Consider the following 17,705-nt stretch of genomic DNA (forward strand, 5'->3'; position numbering starts at 1 on the left):
ACAAAACACATCGTCTAAGATTTGTTACGTTACGACTTAATCTATTGGCTAAACGCGATAGTACGTCTGTGTTCGTAATTCCGAAATGTATTGTTCAATCTGCCTAGCGGATAATAAATGGAAAAATTATGTTTGCCACAATATACCGACGTTCTCCAGTAAGGTCTGTCTACGTCGCTGCTACCGTCACAAGCGGGCGACAATCCAAGCAACCCAACCACATCCTAGATGGCGCACCGACCATTTGCGGGGACATTTTTCGTGGAAATAATATTTCATTAAAACAAAGTATTTGACTACCTCCACTCTCGAGCACAATACCTCTATCCTCTGCATTGCCAGCAGCATTACAACAACTCCCAGAGTGCGGGCACACCTTGACCGCCGCGGACCCTCGCGGTGAAAGCAATCAAACTTTTCTAATATCGCGTCGCGTCGCTTCGGTCGCGTGGCTTTTCAAATGTTTAACAAATGCTAATACACTCGCGTCTATTGTCGCTGATTAGCGAGCAGTTACCAAGCGCTGACAGCTTCCCGGGGATAGCTTTCCGGGGAACAGGAAACGGTACCAATGCAAGTAACCTCTAAACCGGATGTAACCCGGTAGCCAGGTGTTCAACAGCATCACCTCTTCCTCCCCACGGTAAATGGACGGTAGTTTGTGTGCGCGGTTAATAAAAATCTGCATTCGCTTTTTTCCGACGATGGCGGCACCGGTTGTCCGCTAATGAATTCCGTGCACGCTCAAACGCTCGTTCGTCGTTCGAAGGAAACGGTGCCCGGGGGCCCATCATTAGTTATCATCCGTTTCCCTTTACTTTCCTCCCTTGTAACGTCATCCTTCGGTTTGTGAGACATTATTATTATTAAAATATATGATAACCTCGTTAAAGTGAGATTGAAAATGAATTTTAATTCTCCCTGCAACTCAAACCCACCCGCTGCTCACCATGATAGCTCACCTGGGCCGGCAGGTCGGCCGGACTCCTGGGCCTCTACCTGGGCCCTGTAACCTGTCCGCAACAATATTTTAAATTTAATTACTGTTCAGCACGTAACTGGCGCTGCTGCTGCTGCTGGTGCTGCTGGTGGTCGGTGGACAGTTTTATGACTTCCGCATCCGGTTCATCGCGTTCGGAAGGCCAGCACTCCACATGCGCGAGTTAGTGTACTGCCAAGCGGGCTGGCACAGAACCGTGAAGCGTGGAGAATGAGAGCTCGTATTGTAATTACGATCCTGGGGACAGGGACGAATTTTGCGGTGCGTTCGATCGCGTTCCATCATCATCATCATCATCATCAAGCGATGCGCGTCCGGATGTCATGCGAACGGTTACCTGCAGCTGCTGCATACCACCGTAGCGCCCTCGAGTGCCGTCCCGTTCCCGGGAATGGCAAATAATTAATCTATTAAAATCAATATTCGATCGACGGTCCAGGACTGAGGAACAGGTTCGAAAAAAAAAACACTGAAAACTGTAACAAAACAGACAGAGGGACAATAACTCAATTAGAGGACGCGGCCAGCTGCGATGCAAGCGCCTATTCGTCCGTAAAACCCCCCTGGGGGAGGGAGCTCTCTGTACTGGAACTCCAGGAATCGCTGTTTGCTTTACCCGGTTCACACTCGGTCTGTTGGTGTGCGATGATGCCAACCATTGGCTGCAGTCTGTAAATTCAGGTTCCAGGCCATGCAGACGAGACACACACACACACGCACACACACTCAGTCGACCGATTCCGGTGGCTGATAAGCGAGGAGGAGGCCTTCCGTAGGCATAGCACACTGAGAGACGAAGAGATGCCGAATTTCAAACGAACAGCTCGATGCACCACGGACGGACCACGGAGCCACCGGTTTTCCGGACCGTTGGGCCGTAATTCGGTTGGAAGATTTATTGACCGATTCCCAGGAGCACCCAGGGAGCTCCCTCCGAACTCCCTCTACCGCGCCCCGGGGGGAGAGGTTGCTATTCTTATCACAATCATCGTCATCATCATCATCGTCACAAAAGGTGTGTGGTTGTGGTTGAACCGGCAGGTAGCGCGACCGTCGGTCGCACTATCCTTCCTGTGTCCTTCTGATGCACCTTTTTCACTCCTCCCTTTCGCGCCACGAACCTGAGGTTCCGAAATCCGTAACCATTCCGCGACAAATCAAATTCCGGATCGAACGACGACGTCGCTGCGTGGTTTCGATTGGTTTATGCACGGGCCCGGGCTAGAGGACCGCCGGTAGATGCCAATGCAAGGCCGCTTGCAAAAGGCCTGCATGCCATCGATTACAAAAACAGGATAATGGATGGCCATCGCTGCCGTTCGATGCCGTTGCTTCTGGTGGTGGTGCTGCTGCTGCTGCTGCTGCTGCTGCACCAACGCGGAAAAGTGGAAACAAATGTCGGCTGGAAAATCAAATGAACATTCGACCAAACATTTCGGGCCCGAACCTAAGGTCTGGTGGCCAGAGATTCAGTTGCTGCTGCTGCGCCTCGCGTGGATGATTGATGATGAAGGGACTCCCAAAACTTGGGCCGCCAAAAACAGCGGCCCCCCAAAAACGGTCCGCTACCGAAACCGAAAACCAAACAGTGCAATGAAGTTGATAACGGAGCAGACTCGTGGAGATGAATTTTCCGTTCAATTAGCGTTTGGTGGGTCGATCCGGTGGGGACGCCTTTCGGTGGTTCCATAATTCTCCGCACCACGACTAATTGAGGCACTTGTTGTAGACCGGAACCCGGGAACCAATTCTCTCTCTCGATCATAACTTTCCCGGTAAAGCGTTGCATCTTGGGATCTTTTTTAAAGTTATGAACCATCCGTCATATCCTTTTCTCCGAAAGCGTAAAGCCACACACCTACTCCAACAACGCAACTTCCCAACTCACACATGAGGATACGACGTAAGGATGGCCCCCCCCTAGATAATCTCGTTATCGTTGCAAACTTACTACTCGGCGCAGGACATAGGACTTTGCAGGAGTTGGATCCTTGCTCTGGGAGGGCTGGAGAATCCAATTTAAAATATTGTTACCACCACCGTCACGGCAAGTGGCCACATGCCAAGGGAACGGAAATTCTTGAAACACACTTGCGCAAAGGACCAATTGTGTTGGTGTTCCGATGTACCTCCACGGTAAGTCGGCACTTCCGGCCTGCGGAATTGTGTTGCGGATTTGTACGCCTCGCGTCCACCAAACCTGGTCTGGTTCCGGTTAAAACTTTGCGAGACTTTTGTTCAAATCCTGGCCCACTTCACTCGCTGTTAGTTTTTGAATAGTTTTCGTTCATGTTCGCGGTATGTCGTCGTCGGCATGTCCCTGCCCCCCCGACTGTGTCTTTACACTGTTCTCTTGGCCGCGGTTTTCCACGGAAGTTGTTAGTATTTTTTCCGGAGGGAAACAAATGCCAAGATGGGAGCATGCGGGGGGGGCGGGACATCCAATTTATTCGCGGATCGCGGAGAGCAAAGCATGAATTGCATGAATCTGCGCATCAGCACTCGAAAACACTTTGCTAGATTGAAGGTACCGCCTTTGATTAGCATTTTGCTGGAGCATTGCTGGAGCCGTCGTCTCGTTTCGTCTCGTCCACTGTGTTCCATCCTACCTGGAATCAGATCAGTGGCATCAGACAGCTCCGGTGGTCTGTTTGACGCGAAGCGAAGACGTACCCACAAAACAATCCTTGATCGCGCTCGATTCGGTCGTTATGATAACATGCTGTTGCTGCGTTGCTCTGTTCCCGCCGGGCGGTCCGCATCGCCAACTTGACAAAGATCTTCCACGTCATATAAGCGTTTCAAATTAAAATTCTGGTTGCTACCGGGAAGCGAACGTTCGGCTTTTCGTTGCACGAACGGTTGCCGCTAAACAGGAACGAAAAGGGCGATTCATTCTGACGCTCCGCCGGTTCACATGATTCGATGGCCGATGGCGGCTGTGCATTTGAGTAATGCTTCCTCGATAGCGGTTTCGAACCGTGCAGTTATCTTTTCATTAATCTGAATTGCATTTTTGATGTATCGGCAGCTGCGCTAGCTTGGGCTAGAAAGACACAGACTGTAAGCAATCCGCAGAAAGCCTTTTTGGCTTTTGGATTCTGGTTCCTAGAAACGGAACGTTGTTGTGTGGTTTCTGCCAATGAAAAGGGCTTCAGTAACAAAAAAACTAATTTGCCATTCTCCGTGTTCCATTTTTGATGTTTAATTTTCTGTGTTCCTTTTTCCATTTTTCATTTTCTATTTCATATTTTCTATTCTATTTTCATTTCCTATTTCTTATTTTATATTTCTTGGTTTGTTTTATAGTTTAGTTAACACCATTAGCTATATCCTTATTTGGTTTGCTATTGTTTCGGTGGTTGTGGCCGGTGCTTCTATCTCGTTATTTGATGCTTTACATCTAGTACCGGGAATCTCTTAAGTTTTTACAAAAAATGATCCACAAAATGGGCTTTTACAAATAAACACTAGATGCTCGTGCATTTCCTTTGGCGAAATATTAATATGGGTTACCCTTCGAGCGAATTCTTCTCCAATGGGATTCAATTACTCATTTGAAGATGAAAATCATTAAACAGTCTGGGCGTTGATGATTAACGCATAATCCTTATCAAGGGATTCAATTAAAATATTTCATCGCTCATAATTGAAAATAAACCAGTATCACCCCTCCCCCTAGGGGGGCCGGGTTTGGTTGGATTAAAAATGCAAAATGGCCACGGCCACCGGTGTGTCCTAAATTCGCTCCCTCCCAGAAACACACATACACACACACACAATAGGTAACCCAACATTCCCGGGCGAGTGCCTGCTTCGGACAGGATAGGAGTACTAATGTTCCAATCGTGTTCAAATTAACCGTACTTGTCGTGGCCACTACCAAGAGACAATCGGTGATCGGCCGCAACCCCGTTCCACCGTTGTATAATCCCTTTTGGGAGCCCAGGCGTTGTTGGGCAGGTTCCATGTTTTATTGGCTTTGTTCGAGCGAGCAATAATTAATGGTGCTCGCCGGTTGTTCGTTCGCTTCGTGTGTGTATGTGTTTTTTTTTATTATTTTTGGTGCGCTTCTCCTGTGTTTGTTGTCTTTCTGTCTTTGCATTTATCTCGCTGCACACACACACAGAGGCGGAAACTCACCTTTGTTTATGATGGAGCTTTTAAGAGCAACAGCAAGCGAACGAACGAACGAATCGCTTCGCCTATGCACCGATGATGTTGATGATGATGATGATGCTGCGGTTCCGGTGGTCTACTCCTTTGTGTTCGCTGGCACGATGATAACGATAGCGCAGTTCCCCGGTTCTGTTCGACCGAACGAAGCGGAACCGCGGAACCGCTGCACGACTGATGGTGGTGGTGGTGTGGAAATCGGAAAAGAAAGAAAGGAAATCTGAAAAGAAAATTTATTTATCCCTCTCACCGTGCCACACACACACACACACCTTCTTTAGTGGCCGTTTGTGGCCAAAAGGCCAGGTCGGTTGCCTGGTGTCGTCGTCGTCGTCGTCGTCCGGGGACCGACCCGGGACCACAAACAAATCGACCCCTCCGGAACCCCTGGCATTGTGGGTTTGCGAGCTTTCGCGGAGCGGCAAAAACCTTTTCCGAAAATTAGGAAAATGCACCACGGGACACACCGCACGGTGTACCCGGGGGACCTCGTACCACGGTTTGAGGGGAGACCGAAGGACGTGGTGGTGGTGGTGCCCGCGTGCGTCATGTGTTTATGAAAGCATAAATTCTCAAAAAACATAATTTATTACCGGAGTTGTCAGGCGATGCGCGCAAGTAGTGGTGGTGGTGGTGGTGCTGGTGCTGGTTCCCGCACAATAGAACAAAACCACAAACACCGACGACAAGGCCGAGTGTATGAGTTTCTGAGGCCTGCGCGCGCGCCCAAACATGGCTCGCCGAACATCTTTTCGCGCGGTGGGGTGCCTTGCCTGGCTTTCGCTTGCGCTGTAGCATAAGGTCGAGAAGAGACCGAGCAGAGAGGCCGAGGCTCAGCGAGGAGAGGAACAGACAGACAATGGTCTAATTGTGGTCGTCAAGTGTGTAGTTGCAGTGGTGCTTGCGGGATGCACACATCGATCGGCAAATTGAAATGAAAGGCCCAGAAAACAAGGAGATCTCGCCGGGACCTCCCGGTGTTTCGATTGTTATCAAACAACGGCGGAAACACAAACAGGTTAACAATGGCACTTGGGTGTACTTTATTGACGGGTGGTTTAATGGCCGTTGTTGCATCTTCTTTGGCCAGTGCTGCAGTCTGCGAATGAAGCAGCAGCTTTGAGCGAACAAATAATGAACCTGTTCATGCTGCTGTTTAGTGGAAAGTGTTGTTTTCCATTTTCCAACCAAGAAACAATAAAGAAATTATAAAAAAACGATGGAATGTTACATGAGTTACATTTAATTATTAAAAATTGTTTTGACATTAAATCTCTTACAAACATTGATCTAATATGTCTTAAAAAACAGGTTAACAACAGTTTGGTTGCTAAGACATCGCCAACGCTAGGTTTGGATTCGTTAATCTAAACGAAGGCGCCTGTTCCCTGCTCCAGCTGTTCAAACGATAAGTTTTTTTCCGCGACGAAACGATCAATTTTCCTCTCACGCTCTATCGCTCTTTATTTCTATTTTCCTCTCCCAATTTACTTCTCTCTTTAGAAAGCGAATAGAGCGAAATAAAGGAAGAGAGTGTGAGAGAGTGTGTGAGAGAGAGAGAGCCACTGTCGGCTTTTCCCAGATTTTCCGAGTGTCCCGAGGTACCGTGTTCCAGTTTCTGGTTCGGAACGGGGCCACACGCTCGGCGTCTCGGCATTTCTCGGTTGAGTATCGGTCCTCCAGCCATCAGTGAGCCTCGAACCGTTTGCAGAGAACGCTCGAACCTTCAGTGTCCGCACATCCTTCCGTGAATCCCGTGCTCCCTGGTGGTGCCGCGAACCTTGCCCAACATGTTCGCGGTTACGTTGGATGTGTTCCTTTGGCGATACTGTTGGTGGTGGTAGCGCCATCATATGAATGGCGAAGGTATACATCTTGGTTCGCGGATATACATGCGTGTATACATCTTGGTTCGCGGATAATAAAGGGGCTATACCGGTACATTATGTTTTGCTCATCATCGATCGAGGGTGCAGCAACATTAATTAAGACTCTGCCGAGGCGATCTCTCAAAATTCCTCTACTCTTCTGGCTTGAACTCGTTGCTTGGCATGAACAAGAGCGGTTCGCGGATCCCAGGAAACAATGTGCGCGACAAGGAACCTTGAATAGAAACATGCAGCACGCGATGAGTAGCAGCATTCTGATGAAAAGTAATGAAAGGAAAGCGAAGGAAAAGGGAAGGAAAAGCGAAAAACCCCAATCCATAAATGCCGCGCCGCGCCACAGACAAAGACCGGCAAAGTAACAACCACATCGTCGCCGAACATTGCCAACCACCGAAAGCACAGATTAACGGCGCACTCCCGTTTGATGTTTTCACCCCTCTACCTCTCTCTCTCACTGTTTCTTTTTCACCCTCTCTGCTACAACATTCTGTGGCGCAAATCACTGACGTAAGCGAATGCGAATGTGGCGGAGACGCCATCATGAATGGTTACACAGAACCGAGAAACCGAACCGGCTAAACCGAAAATCCAAAAACCTACTCAACACGGCACGCAGCAGCAACCACTGGTCGAGAGCAACAAAAGAGTATGAGCATGAATAATTGTTTTCCCGTCGTCTGATGATGGGGTGGTTCAGCAACCAGGAACGGGGAGGGGCGGAAGGGTGATGAGGCACAAAGACGAGACGGTGGGCGCATTATTTCATAAACTCATTGTTCGTCGGCCGGTCGCTCGGTTGGATCGGTTGTTGGAAAGCAAATTGCGAACGAAGCGAACGAAACAAAATGGGTTTGCGGCTGCTGCTGCTGCTGCTGGGAGGCCTCCCACCGGCCAAATCCTAGACCATATTTCGTGTTCTCGAGGCCACAGCAACAGCAGCAGCAGCGAGATACATTTCGTTTTTGGTCCAAAAATTAATTTCTTTTTTCGCTACCCGGGATCCCCTCCTTTGATTCTTTCTTGGAGGTTTGGCCCGGGTCCGGGCCCCGGGGCGGGAAGGATTTATCGGCAGCTTTATGCACGGAACGGTACACGCCCGCTAGCTTCACACCCTACAAGGCATACACCGTCGTTGGTAGTTTGTTGCAGCTGCAGGAATTCATTTTCCGTTATCAGTAGGTCTGCCTGGATGGAGGCGCCTGGTGGTGTATCGTGTTTCGGTTTTTCCGTTTGGCGCTGGCCCTCATGGTGCCCCGCTGAAACCGAATAAGAAGCTATCGGGATCGAGAATAGCAACAGAAAGTGGACGAGTGGACACGAATAGGATACGTTGTTTCGTGCTCCTTTACCTTCTGCCTGCCCATCGTGATCGTCACGTATCCTGGGGGCCGTTGTCATGGCGATGCGCGATGGAGATGGAGAATGGAGCGAATTAGGGAGGGGGAATTTGATTGCACTGCTTAGTGGTAGTGGTGTTCCGTGAACATCGATAAACGATATTTCAACGGCCAGCACCTAAACTGTGAGTAAAGAATCCGGGATCAAAACCAATCAATAAAGAGAGCAGGATCAAAAGCATTCTTGCGACGAACATGGAGCAAATAGTGTAATGTAGGCAACCTTCAACTGCGTATAATTATCGGTTGCTTAGCGCTAACCATCATTTGACACTTTACAAATTTGCTTGCATTATAACTGTCGAAAACAAAGCGCCAATCATTGGTAGCAAACGTAGCTTCAGTTCGCAATTGATAAATAACAAAAAAAAGTTAATATATCAGAGCACTGACGGATGAAAAACTGAAATCATTTTGAAATCGATGAATTCCATTTTATAACTATTCATAATTTTTATCTCTGAAAATTACTTTCATATAGGCGCCCGATAGTAGCCTTTTTATCAAATAAATCAGATTATTATTGTAGAGATCACGTGTGCATAGAGCTAATTGATAACAGATTGCAATCCGAAATTCCCTGGCCTGGCTAGATAAGTGAAAGATTGAAAGAGAAAATGAACTGATTGCATGTTATCCATCATGCAATGAAATGTCGTTTTGACTCGTTTTTTTATCAGTAAACATCAGCGTTTGCGAACTTACAACCTTTCGCTTTTGACGGACACGGTTCTCAATTGTCGCGCAATTAATCCACAGTTCATCCTGCGTCTACCGGGTCGCAACTCGTTCCCTGACTTTGCCGCAAATCCATCCGTCGGCAGCATTTTTTCCACCCTTTTCCCCTCCAGTAAATTAACTCACCATTCATACTCGTATGCATCATATGCATAATCGCATCGCCTCTGTGTGTGTGCGTGTGTGTGTGTCGCACTGGACGACATGTTTTATGCATGCAGAAGGTGTTTCCAGAGGGAGCCGTGCACTAGTACGATGAGCATAAAACCCCTCCCCGCTTCTGGTATCGAAATTGCGCGAAGCATAGAAGAGCGTCCCAGAGCAATTATGCTGCATAAAACAGAAAAGACATGCAGCATAATAAACTCCTCCAACTCCAGCGCTTCTCCTCCCCATGTGCTGCCTCCTTGTTTTCTCGGAGTGATCCCGAGCCAGCCAGCGTCCGATTGGTGGAAAGCGCATTCCTGGTTCCGGTTGCCCTGGTTGGTGGCTTATCGCCGTTCCAGCCGGTTGGTGCCGGTGGATTCTGTGATTTGCCACGGAACCGCAACCTCCTCTCCCCCGGGGGGGAAGTCACCCCCGCTCCAATCCCCTTCCCAACCACGATAACAAAGCCAATTGAACTATTGCTCAGGGTGTCAGGCTACGACGGCCAGGAGCGAAGGCGGGAGGGGGAGGAAAACCCCGGAGTTTATGAGCAGAACAAGCGAGCGACCGACCGAGCGAACGAACGAACGAACCGGGCCCCATCAGGCAGCATCGTAATACCGTTGTAATCCTTCCCTTTGGGTGGGAAATGCTGCCTTGGTCTGCTGGATGCCTCCAGGGAGGGCAGCGAGCATAGAAAATGCAAATGAAACAACCAGCCAGCGCCTGCTGCGAGCGAAAGAGAGAGAGAGAGAGAGAGAAAGAGAAGAGACCAGAAAAAGTGAAAGAGCTGCAGACTGACACGCAAAGCTCCTGGTCGCTCGGCGATGAGACGGCGATGAGCCGTGACGAGTTTTTCCAGTTTGGATTTTCCAGAACGCTCTCCCCAACCCGCAGGCCCCTTTGTGTCGTTGTGCAAGAGGGAGCTTTAAAGTTGCTTTCTTTCATCCCCGTTCTTTTTCGTGTTCGTTGCTGCAGCAACCACTGGGAATTGTCTTACTATCCCGTTCTCTTTCACTCCTTTGCTCCGTTGCTACGCGGTAACTAGATCTGCAGCCAATGTGCAAACCGATTGGACCGGACCGGTTGGTTGGCGCAACACCGTCACTGAGCCCAGAAACCCAGAAGTCTCCGGACCACAGTGACGACGTCGGGACTCCTCTCCTCTGCGCCTTCTCGACCTCGACCTCAACCGCCACCTTTTGTATGTATTTTGTGTCCCGAGATCGGTGGAAATCGGTTAGCTCGTTCGTTCGTTCGTTCGTTCGCTTGTTCTCAAATTTAGCTGATAATCCCTCAGGTGCCATTCTGTTTGCCATTTTCACCATAAAGCCATCCGCCACCCTGTGACCGTGCGCCCATCATTGTTGCCCATCATCGTCGATGCGAGAGAGAAAGAGAGAGAAAGAGAGAGAGAGAGAGAGAGAGAGAGAGAGAGAGAGAGAGAGAGAGAGAGAGAGAGAGAGAGAGAGAGAGAGAGCAGCACACCGGTTGATTGTTGATTCCCGTGTCCTCGTTTGATTGCTTGGAGAGTTGGAAGTTCGACGGGAGCAAGGGTTTGACCGCAAGGGGAAAATGGGAAATTGATCGCGCCCAAATCCAACAGCACAGAGCGAGAGAGAGAGAGGATCAATGCCTCTGCCTGTGCATTCCTGTGTACGCCTCTACCGCAGTTCCAGAGCAAAGAATCGAATTGGAAAGTTTTCGACAAAGAATTCAGTTGTTAGGTTCTTCGGATTCATCGAGAACCTCGGACACTCTGTCACCGTCCGGTGGCGAATGATTTTGGAATTTCAATCGCAAAATGGCAGAAGCGGCATCACAGACGGCCAATTGGGGCACGGTTGGTTGTTGTTGAGGTGCTGATTCTTGTCTATAGTGCACCAAACTTTTCAAGTATTTCAACACTTTAGCAGCCGGCATCGAATCTCGCTCGCTCTTTCCTTTTCTGATCTAACACAAGATCCGGATCAAGACGTCACGATCGGGGATGGCGTTTCGTTATGATTGGGTCTTTGCAAGCACAGCCATTGTGACATGCCATTTGTAGAGCACATACCGACACAGCGCGCCACAGCCGCGCCAATTGCCGATAATAAATTGAATCCAGAACAAATCGTTCCATCGGTTCGTCCAATCAATCCTGGCAGACCTGGCCTGCAAAAGGAGCCAGTTCGGTTCCGATAAACCAATCTGAGACCACACACACACACAAGTGCGGCACCACACCACGTAACGATTGACCTTCGTCAGCTGGCTGGCTGGCTGGCTTGATGGCTCATTACACGGACAAGTTGTCCCCGGGTATATGGCCACTGACCCTCGGCCACACTCGGGAACACGGAAACGGAATTTGGGAATTTCAATTCCGGCTCCGGAATCAGTTTGATAAGGGCTGCTGGTGTGATTGACGGCAGCGACCGGCGTGTGTGTGTGTGCGTGTGTACCTTTCCGGACAGTCGTCCGGATCTGATCACAAACCCCCTTGGGGCTCACGGAGAGGGGTTTGGTTTGATTTATTTTAGACGAATTGGGGCCGGGGGTGTGCTTTTGCGAACGGATAATCAATCACCACAAATTGTTGGTGACACACGGGAGTGGTGCTGGTGGTGGTGCTGGTGGTAGTGTAACGTAATTCCCCTCGTTACGTCAGAGAAAGAGAGAGACGCACACACTAAAGCACAGGGACACAGTAGAGTCGATGGCAATGTTGCCAATAAATACGCGATCAATTGTTGTTCGAACGACGACGAACGAATCGTATTATTAGCATTATGCTGCAATCTAGATATTACGCGATTTCGATCCCTAACCTCACATTCCGCGCATACATCACAGCTTGCTTTGTCGGATCATCCCGTTACTGTAGTGCATCATTCATTTGCTGACGAGTGGCTCCCTCTACGGGTGGGACACATTAATCCATGTACGAGCCCCTCCCCGCCCTCTCGTACCCAGTAAGGGGCAGATTATGCCGTGAACCGTTTAATTGTATCCAACTTCAATCAACCATCGACCATTTTGCAAATCCAATAAAATCCAATTCACCTGCCGCATCCTGATTCAGCTTCGCATCCTGGCGCTTTGTACCGCAAAATGAAGCCAATCGAGATAATAAAAAAAAGGAGAGAGATAGGGAACCATTAAAGAGTGGCGAAACAGCAAAAACACACTGCCCCTCCTACCTATCTACCCCCTCCTGCTATTCACAAACCATTGACACCGTCATTACACCGCAGCGCGAGCAGATTTCGTTTTGGAGGGAGGAGCAGACCAGTCGCTAGAATAAAAACAAAACCAAAAAAAAAGAACTGAATTGCTCGCTCCACTCCTGTGGCGCTCATGAGTAGCATAAATCACAGAAACAACCCCCGAGGGCGTGGGTGCTGATCCAATTAGGAGGATGGCGGTGGGGGACGTGATGAGCCGTAGTTAGGGTTGAGGTCTCGGGGGAGAATTGATCAAAAAGAGGAACCGAAAGGGAGGGGCGGGAGGGAAAAAACAGCGAAATACGCCATAATAGGGGGAGCGGGGTTGAAAGGGGGGTGGGTGAGATAAGTGGCCTGAGTGCGATGAGGTGCGCCTGATGCATTCCTCGGTTGAGTTCCTGGTGTGCTTCTGGTTGAGTTGGAAATAGAACAAAAAACAATTCCCGCGAGGTACCAACGGGGATGGGGAGTGTTGCCCGCGAGGCATTTTGTTCGTGGTAATTGAGGAGACAACCCCCACCCTGGCCTTCCCCTTTCCACTCTCCGTGTTGCTATCCTGGGACGACTTTTTTGTGTTATGCTTTTTTTGTCACAAAGAGAGAGAGAGCGAGGGATGTTCCGCAAGGGTGCAGAGGGTTGGTGAGGGTGCAATTGCTGAGTTGTTGAGTTGTTCGAGAGGCGCGTGCTGATGGGGCCGCGATTAGCACCTAATTAATCAATCGCTCTGGCCCCCGGGGGTGGTAGCGCTATTGCACTATGCAGCACCCTGCGCAGGACAATGGCCCTTTGAGGAGAGGTTCCGGGATTGATGAAAATGCCAGCGGCACTGACCTATTGTCCTATTCCGTGCATACATTGCGCTGCTTCGAAAGCCGCCTTCTGTGGCCATCACTAGTTTTTTTCCTCATTTTCTCCATTTTCCTATTTCTCCTACTCTTCAGCTGGTGGTGACGCTTCAACAGCCGGTTGGTAGTCGGTCGGCACCAGATGCAGATGGCAATTCCGATGAGGGCCTTCACCGTCTCGCCCAACAAAACCCCCCGTTCCTATCGATCGAAAGGGATGCTTTTCAATCGGCATCCCTTCCCACCGGGCTTCGATTCGGTTTGGTTCGAATACCGAAACTAACGTCTTCGAGTGGTTCACCATAAGGATCAAGGCAAGGACCGTTCGCAAGACGGCTCTATCGAGAGGCATAACCACACACACACACATGGGATGACGTTTGGCGAGAAGGGATGACGTTACGTGGTGACCCGAAATCTGATATCAATTAGCGAATGATCGAACATCAAACGCAGCGTTACCGTGCTCGTCGTCAAACCGACCGTACGCCGTGCGGAGAGTCCTTGGACCTCCTCGAAGTCTGTCTCCTGACTATGATAGAGCCATTAAGCAGCAGGAATCGGTGCCTGGTGCTACAGCGCACACATTGCCGTTCGGTTACCCTTTTTCGGTTCACGGTTCACTGAGCCGCACCCCGTCGGTGGGGATGGCCTCCAGCGCCTCTTGTCGTCTTCCCTTTTTCGGGGATGGCTTTTGATGAAGAAGAAGAAGAAGAAGAAGAAGAGGGGCGGAAAATAAGCTTCAACCTCCACACCACCATTTTGCACTACAACCCTTGTCACACGAGAGATTGAGATTGGAAGATATTTATTTTCGCTCGTCGGTCTCTCGGTCTCTCGGTGTCGTTGGTGTGTGCGATGCGGTGCCCCTCCGCCGCTGGCTCCATGACACACTCGCTCGCTCGCCCCATGCTCGCCCGGCCTCGCGCGTGTGAAAGCGTGTAATGAGCATAATTGTTTTTCACACAATCTTCTTATCGTCGCTCCTGGTCGCCCGGTATGGTGCTATGGGAGGAAGGGGGGCCGGGGGGGGGGGGGCTTTGCCTGCTTCAAAGGGCTACATAATGCCTTTGATTCTGGTTCGTCTTCGTTTGCGCTTCGGGGTGTCACGCGTATCGCGTAGCCACCATCGTTTCGTTTCTTGTCGTTGTTTGCAATTTGGAATTAATTGAAATTTGCCTACGCAGCTCCGTTGTCATGGTGCACACACACACATACGCACGCACACACAGAAACAGGGATGGGGTGTCACGTCAGAAACGTGACAGGAATGAGCTGGCAAATGAGCGGTACGTGTGCCGCGCGAGAACCGGCATTAGCCAGACCAGTGCGCCATCATCTCGTCGCGCTGTTTGTCACACACACACACACACTGGAATTACCCTGGGCCGGGTGCTGCTTGTTTGTTTGTTGGTTGTTTTTTTTTTATTTGCTTTTGTGGCGACACCGAGATCCCTGATCCCATTCTTAACGTGTCATTCTGTCTGTTTGGTCTTCGGTCTTCGGTCGTCGTCGTCGTCGTCGTTGTCGTCGTCGTCGTTGTCGTCGTCATCATCAGGGGGACGAAAGGTGACAGGACAGGGCGCGTATCGGGCCATTGTTTTTCGGTGTGGGCCATGGGGACACGGAGGGATATGGGAAAATGCATTCTCATCAGCGTGACGATGTCAAATGAAAGTGAAAGTTAGTAAAAGTTTGCCCGTGGCCACCAGCACACCAGCGATCGAGGGAGCGTTTTTCTCTCTCTCTCGCTCGACGGTCGTTACTTGGGGGCCATTGACGCCATAGGGCGCAATCGTCACGCTGGTGATGTTTTTGTAGGACTCAATGGGCCACCGGGGGGGAACACTATTAGATAGTCACATTTGTGAGGCAATCATGCGGATGGAAGCGCCGGTTGTTAGTTACAATTTACCCAGGACACCCCGTTTTGGGAGAAACTGACTCCTTCCCCTTTTGAAGACCAAAAAGTTGCTGAAATGAAAGGCCAAAAAGTACGCAGGATGTACGGATGGCGAGATTTTGCCAAAGTTCCGAACGCCGACAATCCAGTGTTGGAGAGCTTCTTCTATTCGACTAGAGAAGAGGCGATCTTCCGGAGAATCTCGTCAATCTAAACGGTACTGTAAAGCTGGAAAGCTCCACTTTCCACAGAAAGGAAGATCAAATGTTTGCTTTGAACTGTTCGGCAAATGTTGTATATCCTACCTACCAACAACCGGGTTTTACAGGGCATTAGGACACCTAATGCTTAAAGTATTTCAAGTCTTTTCCTGTGGAAGCATTCCTTCAAGGTGCTTCCTCTAATGCTCTTCGTTGTTCCAGGTTCCAGTGTGCTCTTGGATGCTGGAAGGTTTATTTCCCCAGAAACCTCGTCGTTGTCGCTTTGATCGTAGCTTGCCGTATTTTCCTCGACAAACACACCACGGAGACAGCGAGAAAGGGAGCGAGAGGACATCATTTAAATATCTCTGCTCTGCTCAACTCAAGCCCTCCCCCCCGGAAGTGCCGCGTGTCTCCGAATTCTGCGCCGATCCAAGACAAACATTTCAATTCTTCGCCCTAAAAACGAGCGATTAATAAACGTCACCGGGACGGAAATGCCGGCATTCTCGGTGACCCGCCAGCACCATCACCACCACCATCACCACCACCTTCACTACCCCTCACCCTCACTGGTGACGGAAAATTGATAAATGGCGCCACCTTTTGGAGCTCATTTACAGCCCCGGTCGTCCCGGTACGACCCAGACCTCCTCCGTTCGCCCTTAATTAAGATGGATTCGATTGTTCCGGTGTTTCGTTCGTGTTGCTCCTCCTCCCTAACGACGGCGAACGGGGAATGATTGTCTAAATTTGTTGCGCAACATGATTAGCAGTAAGTGGAAAATCAATCTAATCTGAACGTCCAACGAAAGCAAAAAAAAAAAAGACCACCAGAAGGTCATCTCCGTTGGTCAGGGACAGGAAATTATTTTATTTTTAAAACTTTTCTACGCATTGTACTTTCGTGAGGGTGGCTAGTAGCAGTGAAACGCGTTGTAATAGTAATCCGAGATCACCATAGTAACCAGCAGAAAAGTAGCTTACGTGCAGCTCAATCTTTTCCTGTTTATATCGATGCCAAGACTTTCTTTCGTATTGTGGTATTCCAGTGTAACCTAATCAGAGTAACCATCATTGCGTTAAGACTAGTATTAACGCTGATGGATTTAGGCAGTATTGTTTATCAGTGCATGACTCCCGGACCTGCGGTGCTCCACGCTACGATTCTCTGATGGTGCATTACTTGGTTTTGCGAAACAATTGGCCACGATGATCGTTTATACCCCCGTCCCCGGAGTGCGCGATGCACTGAAGCGTGAAAAACAATTTTCATTCGCACCACCACTTTGTATTGTATAGTATTGTAGTCGCACAAATCCTCAGGCCACAAAATACCGGTGCCAGTGAACCAACGGAAAACACGGAAAACCCCCGAAAAAGTGTCGCTTCGCGCGAACATCGCAATGTGGTTTGTGCCGCATTTTCGCAGGCAGCAGCTGCTCAGCGCAGCAGGTTTCAATCCAGCAAAACATTCAACGATTCCGGAAATCCTTTCAAATTGATTTTAGCTTTCCACGAGTTCATACCTTGGCGGATTGTCGGGTCCGCGGGTTTTTCCAACGGTGCGGATTTGTATGACAACAAGCTTTTTCTTGGGTATTTTTTCTTTGCTGTCGAGACCATCGGCTACGCTTGAGGCCGCACGTATCGGTGTCATCCACTTGAGGCTTGAGGTAGGTACCTTTAAATCCGTCCGGCAGCTCGCACTCGCACCGTCAGCTGCTGCCGCCTGAAGGGCGTGAAGGTGAACGGGAGTAATGGAAAGGAATCCTCGTTCCATAGCGAGCGGCGAGGATTGGATGTTTTGCGGAATTCCATCCACCTACCTATCACCTCTCGCGGTAATAGAAGTAAAGCTCGATCCAAATTGAACTGCTCGCACGTTACACCCCAGGACCCATCCGACCGACATCGTCAATGACACGGCCAGCACCACGACAGTGACGATGGCTCAGGTATCAGGGCTGTTCCGGATGTCGTGCGCGCACCGCGCAAACGGAACGGAAGCAGCAACAGTAGAAGAGACAGTCTCTTTCAGGGATTATCCGATTATGGCAAATCGTCACCCGTTGCTCCATGCCATGCCCTTCCCTCTGCTGAGTCGCGTGGCTCACTTTCGTGTGATGGACGACTTTTTGTGGCGTGTTAAGGAGAAAATTGATTTTCCGCACCCACTCTCTGCCAGTGCTAACACTGCC

The sequence above is a fragment of the Anopheles darlingi genome, chromosome 3 (assembly GCF_943734745.1).
Source record: "Anopheles darlingi chromosome 3, idAnoDarlMG_H_01, whole genome shotgun sequence".
In the NCBI taxonomy this organism is placed as follows: domain Eukaryota; kingdom Metazoa; phylum Arthropoda; class Insecta; order Diptera; family Culicidae; genus Anopheles; species Anopheles darlingi.